The 19,498-nt window shown below is 35.6% G+C and overlaps 1 protein-coding gene across 12 annotated transcripts in view; it reads right to left on the bottom strand.

Moving 5' to 3' along the window:
• Glut4EF (Glucose transporter 4 enhancer factor) overlaps positions 1–19,498 on the bottom strand; it is a 744,045-nt gene that overhangs the window by 66,017 nt on the left and 658,530 nt on the right. The window lies entirely within an intron of this gene.

The raw sequence follows: 19,498 nt of genomic DNA, 5'->3' as shown, positions 1-19,498 counted from the left end.
ACAGTCGAACTAGTTTGAAAACTGAAGCTACGCGGTTATTCATACTCAGCGGTGGGCACCACTACATATACACGATTACCAAATTGAGAATGTGTAATAGGTCCGCCACATAAGCAGTTTTTCATATAGATGAGTTTAACACATGCTTATGCATTATGAGTAGATTGCACGTATTTTTATGGAGAACGGTAGAATGTGCGACACTGGCGCCATCTGATATTGAAAAGTAGCCAACTACCCAATTTTTTTCCAAGCAAATCATAAGAAGAAGAATTTGACATTTGCTTTGGCTAAGGGTGTTGGCACACTTTGCAAGTGAAATTTTTTTTCCCACTGGTTGGTAAATTTTCTAACATTTTTCGCAATGAAAAACTGCAATATAACAACCGAATACGACACCAAATATGTTAGCAAGTATTTTTGTTGTATAGGGAGAATGTTTACAACAGTGCTTCGCGAAATTTTGTATGTGAATGGGCAAGGCGTAATAAACTTCAAGTCTGAAGTTCCTTCATATTTACAAACGCAACATCTTGGTTGATTGTGGCGATGTTATTGGAATGCATAAGCTTGTGTTAAACGCATCTATATGAAAAATGTCATTGTGTCACCGCCTTTAGTATACACGAACGCGCGGCGAGCACGAATGCAAAATCTAATATTTATTTATGGTGTTTTCTTTTCTACACGAAAATGTCGCCTTCACGCCAACGCTTCTAAAAGTTGTGTTCTGTTGTAAAATCAGCTTAGCCTCAATAGAGGGCATCATTATCTTTTCTCAACAAGCTACCCCTAAAAATGGCCAAAAATGCAACATTACTTGCCCTCGCTGCCATTGTCGGTCGGTGCAGAAAACAACCCTGTAAATTAGCTGATGAATCACACGAAGCTGAAGCGAATGCTCAAAAGCAATTTGCGATCACAGTTGACAGCGAACAACCACACGAACTGCATTTTTTGTAGAAATGGTAACAATTTTTGTTCTTTTCAAGTCATACAGGGTGGCACTGAACATTTTAAGTGGCTACAATTTCACAGGGCGAAGTGAAAATCTTGAAACTGTTTGCCCCTGAAAGTGGCGACATTTTCGTGTATAAAAGAAATCACCATTAGTTTGATTTCAGCGCTTGTACTGTAAGCACGTATCACACTCACTCTTGGTACAGTGTTTGGTCGTACAATACGGATGTATGAATGAAAATTTTTCATTCATATGTACGTATTTTTCGATCGTTCTGTGTGGTAATAGTGCATGCGGCACTTCCCTATTGTACGGACGTCGAAATCAAACTAAATGTGATTGGTCGTTCATTTTGACGAAGTAGTCATTTTTATTTCGCTCGTCGTATACGTATATGGCCGCTTAGCAGGTGCTAAGCTTATGCCCACCCATGTTCATAATGAATTCTTGTATCAAAATGTCGGAAAACAACAGTTTGAACTGAGCGTATAACCTTAACATCTTTCAACTTAAAATCGATCGACTTTCATTCTAAAATATCGTTTTGGTTTAGCGAAGACTATTGAAACCAATGTTTCGAACAAAAACACCGGCAAATTTTGGTCTGTATTTAAAAAAAAAGGTATTCAGGGTCCTTTTAAAATTTAAATTATGTAGGATTATACTATTTTCACCCATGAGCTACGCAATAATATCTACTTGGGCTGCTTATGATTTCGCGGGCGGCATCCTTGGCCGAATAGTTACTCCCTAACGTTTCAAGGTGTTTCCCTGATAGTGCTCGGCAGTATAACGCTACAAAAAAAAAAAAACCGTTAGAAAGTCTTCGGAGCTATACCTAGAGCTTCTAGTGACGTTCACGATGGTATGAGTTCATAGTCGCAGTCCTTTAGCTTCTGTGCTGGCATGTTGTATGAGGGCCAGGAGGCGTGGTAGCGACTGGTTTTGGACAGGATTGCTACTGTTCGCACTTCGGGAAATATAGTTCTTAAAACAGCCGACAAAACTAGATGCCCCCTTTGGCGCGATTAACAATTGGCCAGCGTTGGTGTTCATCGTTAAAACTGTGCCATGAGAGCCATGAGTATTAAAATACCATTAATAGCAACCGTAAATCGCGTTTGTGCGTGACCAGCAAGGGGTCACAAATAATTTAAAGAAATCGTGTCGATAACGAGTATTAGAAGTTAGGCCAGAACATCTCCTTCGGTGAAACTATGCTTTGTACGAGACATACAGACAAAAGTGTGACCATTTTAAGTACTTCAATTTTTGTCGTCAGACGCAGCCCGGGCCTAGGTTCGAGGCCTCCCTGGAGTAAGTGAATGAAGGACAGTCCCTCCGCAAGGAGCGCCTCTTGAAATTTTTTGAACGATCCGCGAGACTTCGAGGCAAAAACCCCGGATCTTTCCGAAATCGCCAATACGTTGATTCCCTTAAATACATACAAACAAAACTTTTCCTAAATATTATTTTTTTAAATAGAAAAAAGCTTTTTAAAGCAAGAACACCGGCGTACACCGCTATTACATATGTATGTCAATATCGTGTAAATTTTAAAATTTATCTGCCATAAAAGTACAAAGCTTAGTTCACAAAAATTTTGTTTTGAGGAAAGGAAATTTTTACGAGTTGATAAGGGCCCTAAATAATGTAATTTTGTATTCATCTTTTTGCAAATTACCGATTCTGGTATTTAAGCTTAGCTGACCAATAGAAGTTTCTATTTTAGAAAGTCTTTAATTTTATTATCAACGAGAGTTTACTTGTGCGTATATTTGTATATATTTTAATAAATTCATGTCTATGGAATATGACCACGCTATATCACTTAACACTAAACGACCCACTCATGAATACATTCAACAGGAGATTCCACCCACACTCATAGCACCCACGTATTTACATATGTTAAGCCGCCTACGGTACATATGCTGATGGCGTAGTGACAAGCGCGTCGGCAAAAGTTATTAAGTACGTAGTCCTTAACCACAATCGAGAATGATGCAAATGTATTCGTATACCAACATTTTCAATATATTCAAAGAAAGATCGACATTTTTTACGTAATCACATCATTAATCACGAACTAATACGCCTAAATGTATGCTATGTAAAGTAACAAAGAGCGACGGATAGAAATAGAGAACGTAGCCACATGACGTGGAAAAAATGTATCAATTTCTAAGTCAATCTTGTATCCGCTAAGTAATTAACTCATGGACAGCAACTGATTTTTAAATGAGTTTTAGAGATAAACAATTTCATAGCTCCTTCCCCAATATATTTTCAGATTATCCGAAAATTTTGTTTCTTTATATGTACATATCTCACTCCAAACTAAAAAGAGCCACAACTCAAAATCATACTGACATTCCTTAATGCTTCTGGATAGCAGAAAAACAACTAAATTTTTACAAAACAAACTTGACGATAGTTATTTATTTCAATGTTATTATCATTGAGAAAAAAGATATTGCTGATTTCGTGATGATTTTATAAATAGATTTATTCCGATTAATCGATTTATTTGAGTAGTGACACTTTTTGGCCTATATAAATTTATTTCAGTAAAGAAAACAAAACAGAGAACTCTTTAAGGAAAAAGTATCAAATTATAAACTTAAAAATGTATCAGAAAAGATAAATCTGTAAAAAAAGCGGCAAAGCTGGCTATGAGTAAAAAGCGTCAGTAGGCTCATGAACTTTGCCATATATACGTATTACGTACGTCGTCACACCTACACAAAATTAATATTGGACCAGAAGGTTATTCTCCTATGTTTGTTGGCGAAATTATTATAAAAATGTATTTTGCTTTGCAAGGTGTTCAAACGGGGGTATTTCCATTTAAACTGCTTAGCCTCCCATCAGAACAAACTTATCAATTTTTTCGGTACATCCCATATGCAAATAGTCCTTCAACAGAACAAAGTGAACAATCGAGTTCAAGGGCGGGCCACAAAAGAAGAATTATTTAAATTTCAGATGGTGGCATGATTGTATGGCGCAAAGTTTGCCTACTCATTATATTGTGTGACGAACATTCAAGTCATCTACCGTTTATGCTACTGTGTTTTAGGAAACATTTTATTGACATAAATGCACGTGTTAGAGTTCACTAACTACATAAAAATTGTCATAGGCGGATTCAAATTTCAATAAACAGATTTTAGGTTGACGACTGAGTTCTGCTAATAAATATATTTAAAAATTCTGGCTTACCGCTGGAGGTAATAATAGCCCTAGAATTTGGATACAATTGTAGACAGAGTTGATTCGGCAGCCTCTTAAAGTTATATGCTCCTAAATGTATGCAATGTCGTAGAAACATAAGCATGTCCGTTATACTGCCAGCAACAATTGACTAATTATCGCTTGTACCTTAAAGTGTGCAATATTTAGATGAGCAGCAAAATTTTATGTTGCCGGACAAACTAGAGAGGTTAAGCTCTAGTCAACTTTAACTGCAGTTTCAACTCACACTGAGAAACCGAGCCTTAGAAGGCATAGTAATTTTCTCTTGGGATATATCAAGGTTTATTAACTTCAAATTTCAACAGAACACAGGTCTGCAGAATCCACTCGCAGCTTTTCAAGCCTAAAATAAAGGCATATTAAGGAATAAAAAATCGAGTATAGAATTGCCGAGTTACGGTAATTATCAAGTTAGAACAAAATTTTCCGGGGACGCTCTCATTATAAGCAAACTTATTGAGGCCAAATCCTTAAATTCAACTAGACATGCTTCTTTATCCATTACCAACTGCGGAAGCAGTAAAGAAGGAATGAGATAGTAAAGGCCAATGTAAGAATTGGAGACATGACCTTTCCAACCATAGAAATAACGGCATATTAGTGAAGAAGCAATAACTAGAAATCTAGTAATTGTCTGGCACGGATTAGAGACAAGACATCTTCAGCCGGGTCATATAACGACACGGTAGGGGTTACACGCTCGCAAAGTATTGAGGAAAAAAAATAAAATTAAATTAAACTATAATAAATAAAAATACAAAAATATAAATAAAAAACAAAGAAAATAAAACGTCTACAGTGTAAAAACAGGCTGATGGCCCACTTCAATAAGAAAACATAAAGCGACGAAGAGACGGATTAAAGCGCTTCCCTGCGATACAAGTGAATCTGAATCAAAAGGACAAAAGCCTGGTCAATGTCACAGCAATGAAGAAGCACCGCAAGAACACGCAGATTTATACACTAATACAAAATTAAAAATAATGAAAAAAAAAATAATAATTATATATAAGCGGAAAACACCCACGAATGTGGGAAATAACGGGAGCTTACGCATATGGCATTCAGCCAGAGCTTATCCAACGCCGTGCGACTAAGAAAGTACTTCAATGTGACACCAATGCCTGTAGAGCTTAATGCTAAACCCACCTCACGACAGAATACTTAATGGTAGTACCTGGGAGAAGTGGAACTTAGACGGAAGGAGTTTTAGGTCTACTTGAATACCCACACTTAAGTTGAGGCATTCGCAAAAAACAGTCATAATTTTCACATTCGCCACCACATGTAAGCCACAATGCAACAGCTTGATTTCATAAATCGATATATAAAAAATTTAAGACTTTGTGAAATGTTCAATATTTTTATTCATAGCTGAGGATGTGTCATACCTGAATACATCTCTAATTTTCTTCAAAAAAAGTTTATTAGACATGTATATAAATTATCTCAGTTGTTAATTACAAATTGTTTCTAGCCTTAAGGCAACTCTGCCCACATAGCCACAGCAATCCTGGCAACCAAATATATTTACCAAAGCTTGCTGATGGAAATTATCGTGAAAATAAAGCTTTGTTGTTGTTATTGCCGGCCGGTTTTCTTAACCTTGATGATAAAGCAAAAGTAAACATAAAGTCAATGTCACGCCAAAATACTTTGGCTAAAATAAGTGCAATGTGGAATGAGCTGAAACTATACGCCTTACTTGTACTATATGAGCCATGGAGGACATTGACAGTTACGTAGCTATGATGAAACACATTTTTACGTAGGTGCTGTTTAGGTATGTAGAATACAAAAAAGTACAAAAAAAAAAAGAGAAATGAAATTTACAAATATAGCGCACATAAACGACGAAAGTCTAGCCAGTTTTTGACGTTATTGTGACGGGAAAACTGAAGCGAGCAAATGAATGGAGGGACGTGTCAACGAAATTTTTGTATGAATATATGTACACATGTTTGTGCGGATGTATCAAAAATACTCAATAGCTCTTGGGGCTCAAATATTGACCAAGGGATATACTCTTTCAGATATTATATATTTAATTATATGAATGTGTGTAATGAGTAGATGCACAGAAAGATTATTTAATCCAAACAGAATTAATGTGTAATAAAATGTTTAGAATTTTAACTTAAAGTTTAAATGATTTTCAACTCACGGCATTTCCTATTCTTATTTGTGGCATTTGAGCTGTAAGTGGAGTAGGTAGGTATTGCTATCTTTATTGATAAAGAAGCGGTTTGCATATTTCATAACCGCGAAGAGCGCCTAGATAGGCAGGTCAAGAATTATTTTTATTATATATTTTTATATACATATGTATAGAGATTTATGCGTATAGAGTCTATATTAGTATTACGTCTCGATGCACTGTTAAGTTGAAGTGAACTTAAGTTTTTTCATACTTTGGTGCAACGAGAAGAGTACTTAGACTATGACATGTTAGACAAACGACTTCTGAGCTCAAAAGGACATTCGCAAGAAATATAAAGCTTTTCATGACCAAAAAAGTATATAAAGTATTTAAAACTCGGATGCCAAGTAACCAATTTAAAATCAAATTTCAATTTCAATTCTTGCTGAAATTTGCAACGATAAAGAAAATACATTTTTCGAAACCTTCTCAGCATAAGTTTTCAATTTAGACGCGATTTTTGCAATGTTTTCTTGAGGCAGTCTAGGATATAGTGCCTTCAAGTCATATCGTTAGGGACTATTTTTATCGACATTTTAAATGGAGCGATTACTTTTTCGACACAGAGTTAAGGGGGAATCGTTATCGTGTCACTGTTGACATTTCCTACGTGGTTGTTCTTTTAAGTCTGTTGGTGACGAATTTTATTCAAAATAATCACTTTTGCAGGATACTGAACTTTTTGTTCGGTGTTGCATCTAGGATATTATTAAAAAGAAGAAATAAGGCAATGACATCTATTTGTAAATCACATAAGGTTATACAGGTATTATATGGCCGTATGTATGGGTCATTCCGTGCCAATTCAGCCATTTTACTTCAATTAATTCTTAGGTTTGTTTTGGTTTTTATTAATATAAGACTAAGATTTCCCTTCAATTTTTGTTATTCATTAATTGCTTAACAAGAACACTGTATAAGTGCATTCACTTTCTGTGAGATAAAAACTGCATACTCAGTATTTCAAATATACCTTTAAAATCTGGTTATAAAAGGGATTATTTGAAGAGAATCTACAATTAGTTCTTCCTTCAAGCAGATACACCGAAAGAAATAACGCTGGTAATATAGGCGAATTGGATTTTTTTGTTTTGAATTAACAGATATTTGGTAAAATTGATGGTGTTATGGTTAATTTAACCGAGTTTCTTTATCAAGAGAACATATGTTCAGCCATTTCAACAGAAGAGATACTCTAAAAATGACAAGTGTTTAATCAATGTTACTGATTTTTCTGTTTAAGAACTGATTCCATTGGTAAGCTTAATAGCGAAAATTTGTCAATATTATGCAAATACAACAGCTATTTTTTGAGAAAAATACACCAAAGGCGCTCTGCTCTGTAAACTGTTTTTATGTCATTCTTAGGGTGACAGTAATGCTTTTTAAGTTAACAGACTTATGGGTTGCATATGATGAATTTTTTTTTTGTTGATATGAATGCTGAAACGGTCCATTCAGAATCAAAATTTTTTTTTTGCAAAATTGAAAGAAATTTCGATTGAATTGACACGTAATTCGGTCGATTTCAAAAGTTTTTTGCTCTCTGTGTATGAAGCCTAATAATTTACTTAGGCTTGGATGTTGTGTTCAATGATGTTATAAGACTAGACAAGAAAAATAAATACAAGACTCTACCTTGCTCTTTTCTTTGAATTTTATCACCTTCAGAAATCGTGTCTGGCAGTACAAATATTTGTCAACCATAAGGGAGCAAAGTGGAATATCTCAGCAAAATTTCAATCGGTTTATGTTATTCGTAGATTTTTGAACAGAAAACTGTTTGCGGCCACTGCAAAGTGGTTTATTTTGAACTGTTTATCAGGCAGTTCCATCAATAAATAAACATTTTTTTTTGCATCTAAATCCAGATTTTGAGTCCCGAAGTCAATTTACACCCATCTAACTTACAGGCTGATTAGGTCATGTTGACCATTCTTAAATATTTTTTCATTAGTTTCTCAAAATACCTATGAATGAAAAAAAAAATTGTTTGGCTAAAAACAGCTAAAGTATACTTAGCAAGCATAATGGTATTATTATAAAAGAATGGGTCGCATAAAATTTCTATTGATAGTCATAAGTAAGACCAACTGAACCTTCATCAGGTTATGCTACGCCTCAAATTTTTAGAAATTTCACGCGCCCAACGCTTTTATTTATTTGTCTGATCAACGCCCTAGATTGATGAGGAGTGTGATGACAAGTACCTCGGACCTACCTAATTATTTTCTAGCTTTTAGTATTATTACTTAATATAAGTATTGTTTTCAATAAAACCGTTTAAATTAAACATTTTTTTAAATTATTTTATTTTCAAGTTTTCAGTTTTTATTTAATTGCCTATTATTCCTCATTCTATTTAGTTCATTTAGTGACTCATTATTACAAGGACTCTTTCCTGACAATTTGTTACAATCTAAGTCCTCAATACATAATACTCCCAAAGACTTTACTCGACCCGGCGCCACGTATGCTTGTCCCTCCTTGAACTCCAAAGTATTTTGATGTCACTCCCACCGGACTGTATGTAATATTTGTTCCAAATAAGAGCCAATTCGGACTACAAATACGAGTTTTTTGAATATCTCGATCCTTGCCGCATCTAGCGGATTTTTTTTTTCATAAAGGGATTTCTATTTCTGTATGCAATATGTGTTCCAAATATGAGCCAAATTGGTCCAAAAATAATTTTCTTTGAAATATATCGATCCATGCGCCACCTAGCTGAGTTTTTTCTTCTTTTTATTGCATTGTCATCGGGTTCTGAACTATGTTCCAAGTTTCAAGCTTGTAGCTTATCGGGAAATTACTTAAATTTCAATTACAAAATTCGTAAACAACGTTTGCTACGCAGAGTCAAGCTAAATAAAACGGTTTAAAAAACTATAATTTTTTGACACCGAATGTCCCATGCTTACTCCATTTCTCTGTTTAATCAGGCGTCTGATATCAATGAATTTGATTAGCTCTTACATACGAACCGACTAATAATATGAGTCAGAAGTCCCGCCATATACCGTTATACGCACTCTAAATCAACAATTTTCGGAATTTTTCTACGTGACTAATGCCAGTTGCAAAGAATTAAAAAAAGCACAATCACAAAGATTCCTTACAGAATAATTTCCGTATATTCGTATGCACGTGCATTTACATACATTCATATATATATATATATATATACATATGCATATATCATAACAAACAATGAAAAAGCATTGACCTGATTTTTCAGTTTAAATTTCGCCATATTTTATTTAATGCATGCGTGCTTTTAGCCAATGCCGGTCGGTCAGTTTCACGTTGGTTAGGGGTGACTAAACTGAAGCGCCACAGCAAAAAACTGCATGCCATACAGAATTAAATCGCATGTATGTACATGTGTAAATACGTATGTATGTGAGCCGGATCAATGGCCTGCGTCCAGGAACTTGTTCCAGCACAATAAGTGTTCGGGGAGACTAAACCACTGCCACGTCTGAACTGTAATTTTATTCAAAATATGCAATAAAGCCGTTGAAAACAAATCTATATATGTAATTATTACTTGAATGCGTTTGTACACTGGTCGTACATGTATCTATGTGTGTGTGTGTACGTATGGGTGTATCTGTGCGCGTGTATGCCATAGTGTACGGCATTTGGCTCGATTAAATTCTCTTTAATAATTTATTAAATTGACAACCACATGAACTGTGACTTTGGTTAGGCACTGCTAATTACATCATTCATATGCAAATATATACTTACATGTGTTACATACAAACATACATGTCTGCATGTATAAAAAAAACTAAAAATTAAATAAAACACAAATGCTGCATTACTGTCGGCTAATTGAATCAACTGAGATACATAGCTTTGACTTCTTTATTTCCTTATTGTATGAGTCAATGCTGCATGTAAATTTATATGTATGTATGTGTGTATGTGTTTCTATATGTTTGCATGTTGCTTCATAGGTTTATTGTTAATCTCACTGTTTCATGTAGCCGACATTTATGTATATATGCTTTCTGCCGGAAGTTTATTGCTCACACATTTCTGTAGAAATATGTAGATATGTGAACTCAAAAAACGCTGACTTGCCTTAAAAGAGATCGGGTACAATTGGGCAGACTCTTGTCTCATCAGCAGCATCACTTTGGCTTAGTTCTGTGTCCAATAATAAGCAAATCATTTTCGAAATTGATCAGTTATTATTGTGACACAACTCAAATATTTCGGTAACAACTGCCGACCAATCCCATTTGTCAGTTATTTCTTTTTCTTATTATTTTGTAAACTAGTACGTAGACGCATCTGAGAATTTGGCCTATATAAAAAACAAAGAAAAAGGGGATTGCATAATGTGATATAATCGCAGAAGAAGAGTTTGGAAAGCAACGCCCATAGTGTAGAACATAAACGTTCGAGAAATTAAAAATGGCCGTGATATGATCTCTAAAAGTGTGGAAATAATCTAGAAAATAATCCCAAAATAGCAACAAATTAACCCTCAAACTAGCAAACTTTAAATAATGATCGGAAACGGTTGGGAATATGTCGTTTCGTTTGTCTGTCAGGTGAGAAATAAGAAACAGTGCCTCCAGGCACTCTTGTCGGTTAGAGCAAACAAATTAACACTTACAATTTTTAGTAAGGAATAATGTTTTTATTGAAATAAGTTTTAATAAACAATGAATAATAACACAAATAGATTATTTCTTTGTATGATATTCCCCGAAACAATTTTTCGTGACGGAGCAGCATAAATGTAAATTACGTACTTCGCAGACACATTGAGTTTGGGAGTTTTTACAAAGTTTACACCATTTTTTACCACCTTTTTTCTCAAGCCATTTCGGAAGATGTGTATTACCGTTGAAGCGAACATCACAAACAGGATATGCAGCTTTTCTGCCCACACTCAGAGAATCAGGTAAACTAGTTGGTTGGCTTGTTGAAGATGGACGACCCGCCGAACGCTATTGATTGTAGCTCACAAGAGCAGCAGCGGTTTGTTCTCTGAATTCAGGCAGCTGTAAAATCTTTTCTCCTTCGTCAGAAATATTACTGAAGGCATTTATCTTCTCTATATTTATTCGCTTATAAAGAAGGTAAGCGTTCGTTGCAGCCATATCAATAAAATGATAAAAATGGCAAGCCATTACATCACGTGTCTTGGCTCTCATATGATATCGTCCCATCAAACCATCCATTAAGTCGACGCCTCCCATATGGCTGTTGTATTCCCTAATAATTGTGGGCAATCGACTTCAATGTTTTGCTTCTTCTTCCTGTCATATCGTTTGCTCATTCGGATTGCTTCGATCGAATGGCTCAACTCCTACATAAGTCGAAGCCAGCCTGACCGCTTTATTGTCCTTCTACAGAACAGTACTAATATCGATTCCATATGCAGAGCCCACGTACTCTGTTGAAAACCCACGCTCTTCCTTTGCTATAGCACTGTCCGGTGGCAATTTGCAATTTGGGATGCGATTCACTCGAATTGTGCTAAGACCAAATATGCCACGAGCTCGCAAATAAACCAACAGAGGTAACGACGTATAGAAATTGTCGAAGTAAATTATATGGTACATGAAGTCATTCACAGTTTGGGATAACCGAACTACAACATTTGCTGAGCTGCCTAGATCGGGACAATTTGGTAGAATAATATTGTCTCCTGCGCTATTGTAGACTTCAAACCTATATGCGTAACCATACGAATCGCATAATACGAACAATTTGACACCCCACTTGTGGGGCTTGTTTGGAATATATTGTCTTAGATGGTGTTTCATTTTCGTTGAGCACATTTGCTCATCGACATTAATCAAGAAAAGAAATAAAACCTGATAATTTCTGCGAGTTGACAAATAGCAGCAGCTTACCAAAGTCGACCATGTTTTGGGATTGAGTCGAAGCGTTCGTTGAGAAGATCCGAGAAATTACGTATCCGAAATAACGGGTCATAACTTGGTTGCCCTTTTTTTACCCTTTCTTCCTCATCTCGGAATGATAAGAATCTTTTTATAGCTTCAAATAATTTCAATGGCATTGTTTTGCGAATGGGTTCGAAAGGGTTCTTTCCCCAATAGCTTTCTAAATTCGGGTATCGATATATTGACATATATAAATGAATGAAATGAATTTGGCGGCCACCGTGGTGTGATGGTAGCGTGCTCCGCCTATCACACCGTATGCCCTGGGTTCAACTCCCGGGCAAAGGAACATCAAAATTTTAGAAATAAGATTTTTCAATTAGAAGAAAATTTTTCTAAGCGGGGTCGCCCCTCGGCAGTGTCTGGCAAGCGCTCCGATTGTATTTCTGCCATGAAAAGCTCTCAGTGAAAACTCATCTGCCTTGCAGATGCCGTTCGGAGTCGGCATAAAACATGTAGGTCCCGTCCGGCCAATTTGTAGGAAAAAATCAAGAGGAGCAAGACGCAAATTGGAAGAGAAGCTCGGCCTTAGATCTCTTCGGAGGTTATCGCGCCTTACATTTATTTTTTTTTTATAAATGAATTCCGATGTATTGACATATTTCATCGGCATTCACATTGAATCTTGAGTTAATGTCCTCACTAAGAGGACACCGGTTAGTCTCCTGAACAATAATATAAATTATTTCTTTAGAAAAAAATAGAGAAATAATTGGCAGGGAGTTGAAAGCTCTTTTATGTTGTCAGGTAAACGTGTGCATCCACGGAATGCGACCTCATTTACATGAATTTTAAGAGCTGTATTGCGCCACATCAACTTGCTAAACTCAGCGGAATCTTTGGAAATTGATTTAATATCTGATAAAATAAATATAAAGCAAGATCGCCATGAGCAAAGATGGGGGAGATATACTTACTTCCAACAAAACCACCATTGGTTGGCACTACGGCTGCACCGGTGCCTTCGGGTCTTGGTAACGGCGAACGAGCTCTCTTTCCTTGAATTGGAGTTGACGTCAATGCCGTGTAGGTTGCTGTAATCGCATCTGTTGATGGAATGTCACCTTCATCGGCAGTAGCAGTATCTCTGACTGTAGATGTTGTAAGTGAGTAATTGGCTACCTCGTTGAAAAAATTTGCACTCGTATCCATACCTCGAAGGCATTGGATATCAAGTGTTCGTCCTCTGGACTTATTTCCTCTGGCTCGTGGTTCAGAGAACCAGAGTCTATTCCACTGTTTGAATCTTCTTCATCACTTGTCACTACCCATTCCACGATTTCATGGATTTCTTCGTCCGATAACTTCGAAAATTTTACACGCGACATCGTACAGCGGTTTAAAAAGAGTATATTTGTATTCACTTTATGAAAAGTTATGAAATAAAAGTAAAACCGACTATATAGAGAACTTTTTAATAAAATCAATGTGTAGAAAAGTTCGCGCTGAACGACAACAGTGCCCTGAGGCACCCTTTAGTTTTTGCACTGCCGGGCAGAAAATTCCACTTATTTTAAAACTTTAGATATTAAATCAGCAAGTTAATGAGCACAGCTTAACGAAAAAAAATTATCAAGCTCCGCGCACTTCTCAAAAATAAAAAGTTTTGATATTGAAAATAATAAATTTCTTTATCCAAAAAAACGATCGTGTTCTCCACCTGTTCGCACAAAACTGAGTATAGAAGACAAACCGTCCACCCGATTTTATTTTAATTTGAGAAAGAAATTTCACTAGGAATATGGGGGAGAGAGTTAAGTTCATTTTCTTAGGAAAAAATATTTTTTTCACACGGAAATCTTGATATTTGTGATGCATGCCCTGAGGCACTCTTACTGGTTAGAGGGTTAATACCGAAAAAATGACCACCCAAGCAATATCGAAATAGTCTAGAAATCATCCATAGATGACCCAATATTGATCTCAAAATTATTCCAAAAACAATCCAAAGCAGTCACGAAACGATCCCAAAAAAGTCTCGAACTTCCCCAGAAAAAAATCCCGAAATCATCTGAAGAAAGTTCTGAAATTATCCCGAAATGGTTGCGAAACCCCGAAAAGAACTTACAAATTACCCGGAAACATGCATTTTGAATTTTCCCTCCTAGGTAGAATGGAGATAAAAGGAGCACTCGCATATATTTTCTTATACTTGGATCTATATGACCCAGATACCAAATTTTATTGGTCTGGGTGAAATGACATACTGTTCCAAAGGGGGAAAGCGGATGGCACAGAACAAAAATCGACACTGATGATGGCATAACGCCGAAACCGGTTTGTCTCGCAACCAAATTTGACAAGGGATAACGGAAAATCGTTCCAATATACATAAGTTAATATACTTGAGTTATGATCACTAAGAATAACTGAAAAACTGGTGTCGACCTCCTCATCTTTGCTAAAGGAAAATAGCAAGTAGATCTTCCAGACCACGGGCTGTGTGCCAAATTTCATAGAAATCCAGTATTTGGTGCAATTTACCTGGGAGAGAAATTGAGCTGACCTTCTCTTTTGATTTGCGTCGTGCTTCTCCATAATTTTTCCGATAAATTGGCAGGAATGGACTGTTTTATGCCGACTCCGAACGGCCTCCGCAAGGCAGATGAATTTTCACTGAGAAGCTTTTTATAGCAGAAATATACTCGGAGTTTTTGTCAAACCACTTCCGATGGGCGTTTCCTCAAAATACCTTTTATTCTAATTGAGAAAACAAGTTTCTCAAATTGCGATGTTTCTTTGTCGGCTATTTCAACCCAGGACCGTCGTGTGATAAACGGATCAAGATACCACCTCACTACGACAGTCGCCTCCCTGAGCCACAAAGACGATTAAAATATTATTAAAAGGCGATTGTTTTCTAGGGAATTTTAGCTGACAGTATGCCATAATTAATCCAAATATATTCGCCCACTCCTGCGCGATTGAGTCATACGGACAAACATATCCAAACATTCCATAAGTAGACGGCTCAGTGGAATACCACCCTCTCTTGGTTGCAGTTCGAGACCTCCTTGTCTCAGAATTTTATTGCAGAACCTTCTTCCACAAAATTTGTTCCATAAACGCTTTATCTAACGTCAAATTATGTTGAATTTAGGCTGATAGAGGGCGGGTTTGACCAATTTTCAAACCCGAATTCTGAAGTAAAACGCCTTCTAACAAATTTCAACATAGAGCGTTTTTCAAAAGTTTGCAGAGATAGGGCGTTCCAAAGCGGCAGCTGAGGTACGTGATACTCCACGCATCGTAAAAGTAGACTCTTGAACGTTTCATCTAGTATGCTATAAATTATAAATTACATTTATAAATTAGTTATGTAATTCTGGCCTTAGAATTCTGATGCTTACTTCCTCTAAAAAATCAAAGGCAATGGAACTAAAGATAATTCATTTCTACAAACAACTCAATAAATATATAAAATAATGATGAAGTGTTCAAGTGTTCTTAACATATCCAATCTTATCAATACCCGGCAAAAACAATGCCGTTATTGGAAAAAATGATAAACAATTTGCGCATTCGATACATTCATTTTTACATACATACATACACATTATCAACAACTTAACTCAAAAACACCTTTTCTAACGGGCTTGTTTCTAGGTACCTAAGCATGTGTTTGTATGTTTGTGCATATGTGTGTATTAACGCAAATGATCGGAAGACTTTGCTATTTGCTTTCATTGTTTAATTGTTTGCTTAGAACACTTTTTTGGGGTCATTGTCACCAAGGTCGTCCAGCTGCTATTTAATGTCATTGTCATTGCCGTTTTCAACTGCAGTTGAATCTTTTTATTTGTGTTTTCTCAGAATTATTGGCTTTATTGCTTCAACTCGTATCGCATTTGGCGTTGTTTTATGACTGCATGTATGTATGTATGTATGTATGTATTGAGCGCTCGTGTTATTATTTGCATTAGCTGTTAGAAATTGCGAAATTTTTATTACTCCACTTGCACGCCTATCTATCTACAACGTATGTATATATGTATGTATTAAAGATACCCAGCAAAAAATGGAACACAACGGCAACATTGCTTGCTTTGAGAACATATCAGCTTTGACATAGAATATGGTGTAGATACTCTGTACGAAAAGCCTTACAACTATTTAGGTTGAAATAAGGCAGATTGTTTCTACTTCACCGTGGTTTATAAGCCTAATGGCAAGTTATTGTATTTGATAAGAAAATGCTTGTGTAACTCTGACTTTTCGGCCTACTTACAAGTTCAGGATATGAGGTTGTGCAATGCCCTAATTATAATGTCTTGCGAAAACTTTATTTATTGGTGTTTAAGCTCTTATAGCTACTTAAATAAACGTTATTCCTGATGAAACAATAATAAGGATCAATTTAACGTATTTTTATAAAACTAATAACTACTGCTTAGGCATTTCACGCCTGATGCTATAAGTCTTTTGGCCCGAATGTAATAAGCCTCATATAAGGTGGATTTTGTTGAATCTGTAAGCTTACGATTGCTTACACACGACTTACGTAGAACATTTATAAAATGAGATACAATTTAACACCAGTGGAAACACATATCTACTAAGTTGCATTTTAAAGTAAATTTTCACATATGCATATGTAAATTAATAGATTGGACTCATTACCTTGCCGGCAATAAAAATATCTCCCACATACTCATCACTTAAAGTGTTTTTATGACTTAGCATGACTACTAAACTAATTACATTTTTGTGCATTTGCACATTCTTCAAGTATCTAGGCGGGTACGTAGATTTGTCATAAATGTCCGATGCATTTTTAGTGAAATTAATGACCTTCAACTTGGTCGCGTTGGGTAATGAACTGCTTGGACACAAAAAACAATAAAAGCAGGCATGCTTAACGAACGAAACGATATCATTTCGTTACGATAATCAACGTTAATAAACGAAACGAAGTCACTTCGTTTCGTTTATTAACGTTAAGATCGTCAAATTAACGTTAATTTGGCGTTCTTAACGTTAATAAACGAAACGAAATGACTTCGTTTCGTTTATTAACGTTGATTATCGTAACGAAATGATATCGTTTCGTTCGTTAAGCATGCCTGAATAAAAGTTAATGACAACTATGAACTTGCGGCTATGCACATTTATATAAATTTGCCATAAGTACACACGTGCCATATATATATATATATATACTTCACTACATATACCCAGTAGAAAATGAAATGAGTAAGATGCAGTCGAAGAGGTGTGTAAGTTATTATCTAGTTATTTTCGCAAATTTCAAGTCTTACTTCACAAATACCTCGTTGTTTTCTCTTATCAAAGGACCGCTTATTTGTTTTACAGTTTGACAACTCGCTTCTCGAGGAATACTGGGAGCACTCTCCATATTGAGCTGCACGAAGCTGTTTTGTATCGCGTTAGAGAGATGTTTAGGTACAGATATTAAACTGTACTATACGGTGCGCTTAGTCTAAAGCAATCGTCGTCATTTCATAGCACAATTTTGCCGATTCGATTCACATGGATTACTTCGGTATTTCGTTTATTGAATGCGCTAGTCGGCACTGAACAAATGGAGTACCATCACGGAAAGGGGCTATTGGTTATTTACTCACTTCAAGCGTTGTATTTTAGCTAATTCTTTACTTTAGATTGGAACTGCTAAAACTCGTCAAAAAATATCGGGCGGGTGTCAAAAGACTCGTCTTGAACTCAGTATTAATAATCCAAAGGCGGATTCCGGATAGCAGGCTTCCTGAGATACGACTTCATTGACGACTTTGCGCATATACGGCCTTACTAAAAGAAATGTCTGAGATAAGTTATCTTAAAAAAAACTTTTAAATTACGACCTTTCTATGAGGATAGGTCCATAATTTCATAGCATATTACGAAATACTTTTTTAAGGTGGCAAATAAGGCGTGTATTCATCTTGCTTTGTTACAGACCAATCAACGACTAAACCGCTACCACTACGCACATAGTACTCTTACGAGCACAATCACAGTTTCAGTTTTGAAGAGCCCTGCACCCGAATTTCAACAATCGCTAACGCTAAACCTCCATCGCTAAAAATATTTTAAACAGTATCAAGTGCGGAAAAAATTTAGTCCTATATGGTCATAATGAATAACCGCCTAAGTCGCATGTAAGAGTATTGGAGTTACTCCTTGTAATCAGATCTGTTCCAAATGAAACGGATCCCCAAAAAAATAGATATTTGATTCGTACCTACTTCTTTTCAGCTGGTCATCAAGAAGTTGGAAAATGAAATTCTAAGGCCAATATTTGTTTGATACGATGCTAATAAATATTAAACTCAAGGCTGTAATTTAAAAAAAAAAAAAACTACAATTTTCTAAAAGTGATGGATACGACATCGAAATCACCCAACTTATGTAAGGGGTTGGCATCACTTTCCGACTTCAAACAAACCATAAAAATTGAATTTCAAAATTTGTTGTACCATATGTTTTAGGTAATAAGAAACTAAGGTCCTATTTAGACTTTAAACTATCTTGTATATTTTTCAAAGAATGAGTATAAGATCAGTTTAGCTCATGACGGGTGGGACAAACTAAACTTGAAGTACACAATATGTAACTTACTTTCAACTGGCTGCTTGCATTTAAATATTTTGTTTATTTTTAATAGAGGATCGGTTTATCTGCGATATTTGCTTTACGGATGAAAAGGTAGTCACCAAATCCAAATTTTTGCGATAGCTTGAACCAATTTATGAAACACCGTAGAACATATCGAGCCATAGCCGCCGAAAAAATGTATTCCACAAACTCGAAATTTTACAGGGGAAGGTTTTTTTTTTTAAATTAAATCAGTTTGAATAAAGCCATTATTTTAAAATTTATAATGTAAATATTTTTTTGTGTAATACATTTAATTTTAATAATTTTAAATAGATATTTGCATCATAACAGTCGTTTCTGTGGGATACATTTTTTTCTTTCCTTCTGGCAACCTATTATTAAAAAAGTGTGTGGGTTACACAAAAATTTATTTTAAGGAAGTGACTTCCCGTTTTTTTATTTAATTTTTTACTTAGTCCTTAAAATTAGATTACATTTGATTTAAAAAAAATAAATGTATACATTTCTTAGTATATTCGATAAAACAAAAATAAAGTAATATAATTCATATATTTAAAGTTTTCTGTT

This window comes from Eurosta solidaginis, chromosome 1 (assembly GCF_040869045.1).
Source record: "Eurosta solidaginis isolate ZX-2024a chromosome 1, ASM4086904v1, whole genome shotgun sequence".
Taxonomy (NCBI): domain Eukaryota; kingdom Metazoa; phylum Arthropoda; class Insecta; order Diptera; family Tephritidae; genus Eurosta; species Eurosta solidaginis.
This window is presented reverse-complemented; position numbering and strand designations above follow the sequence as displayed.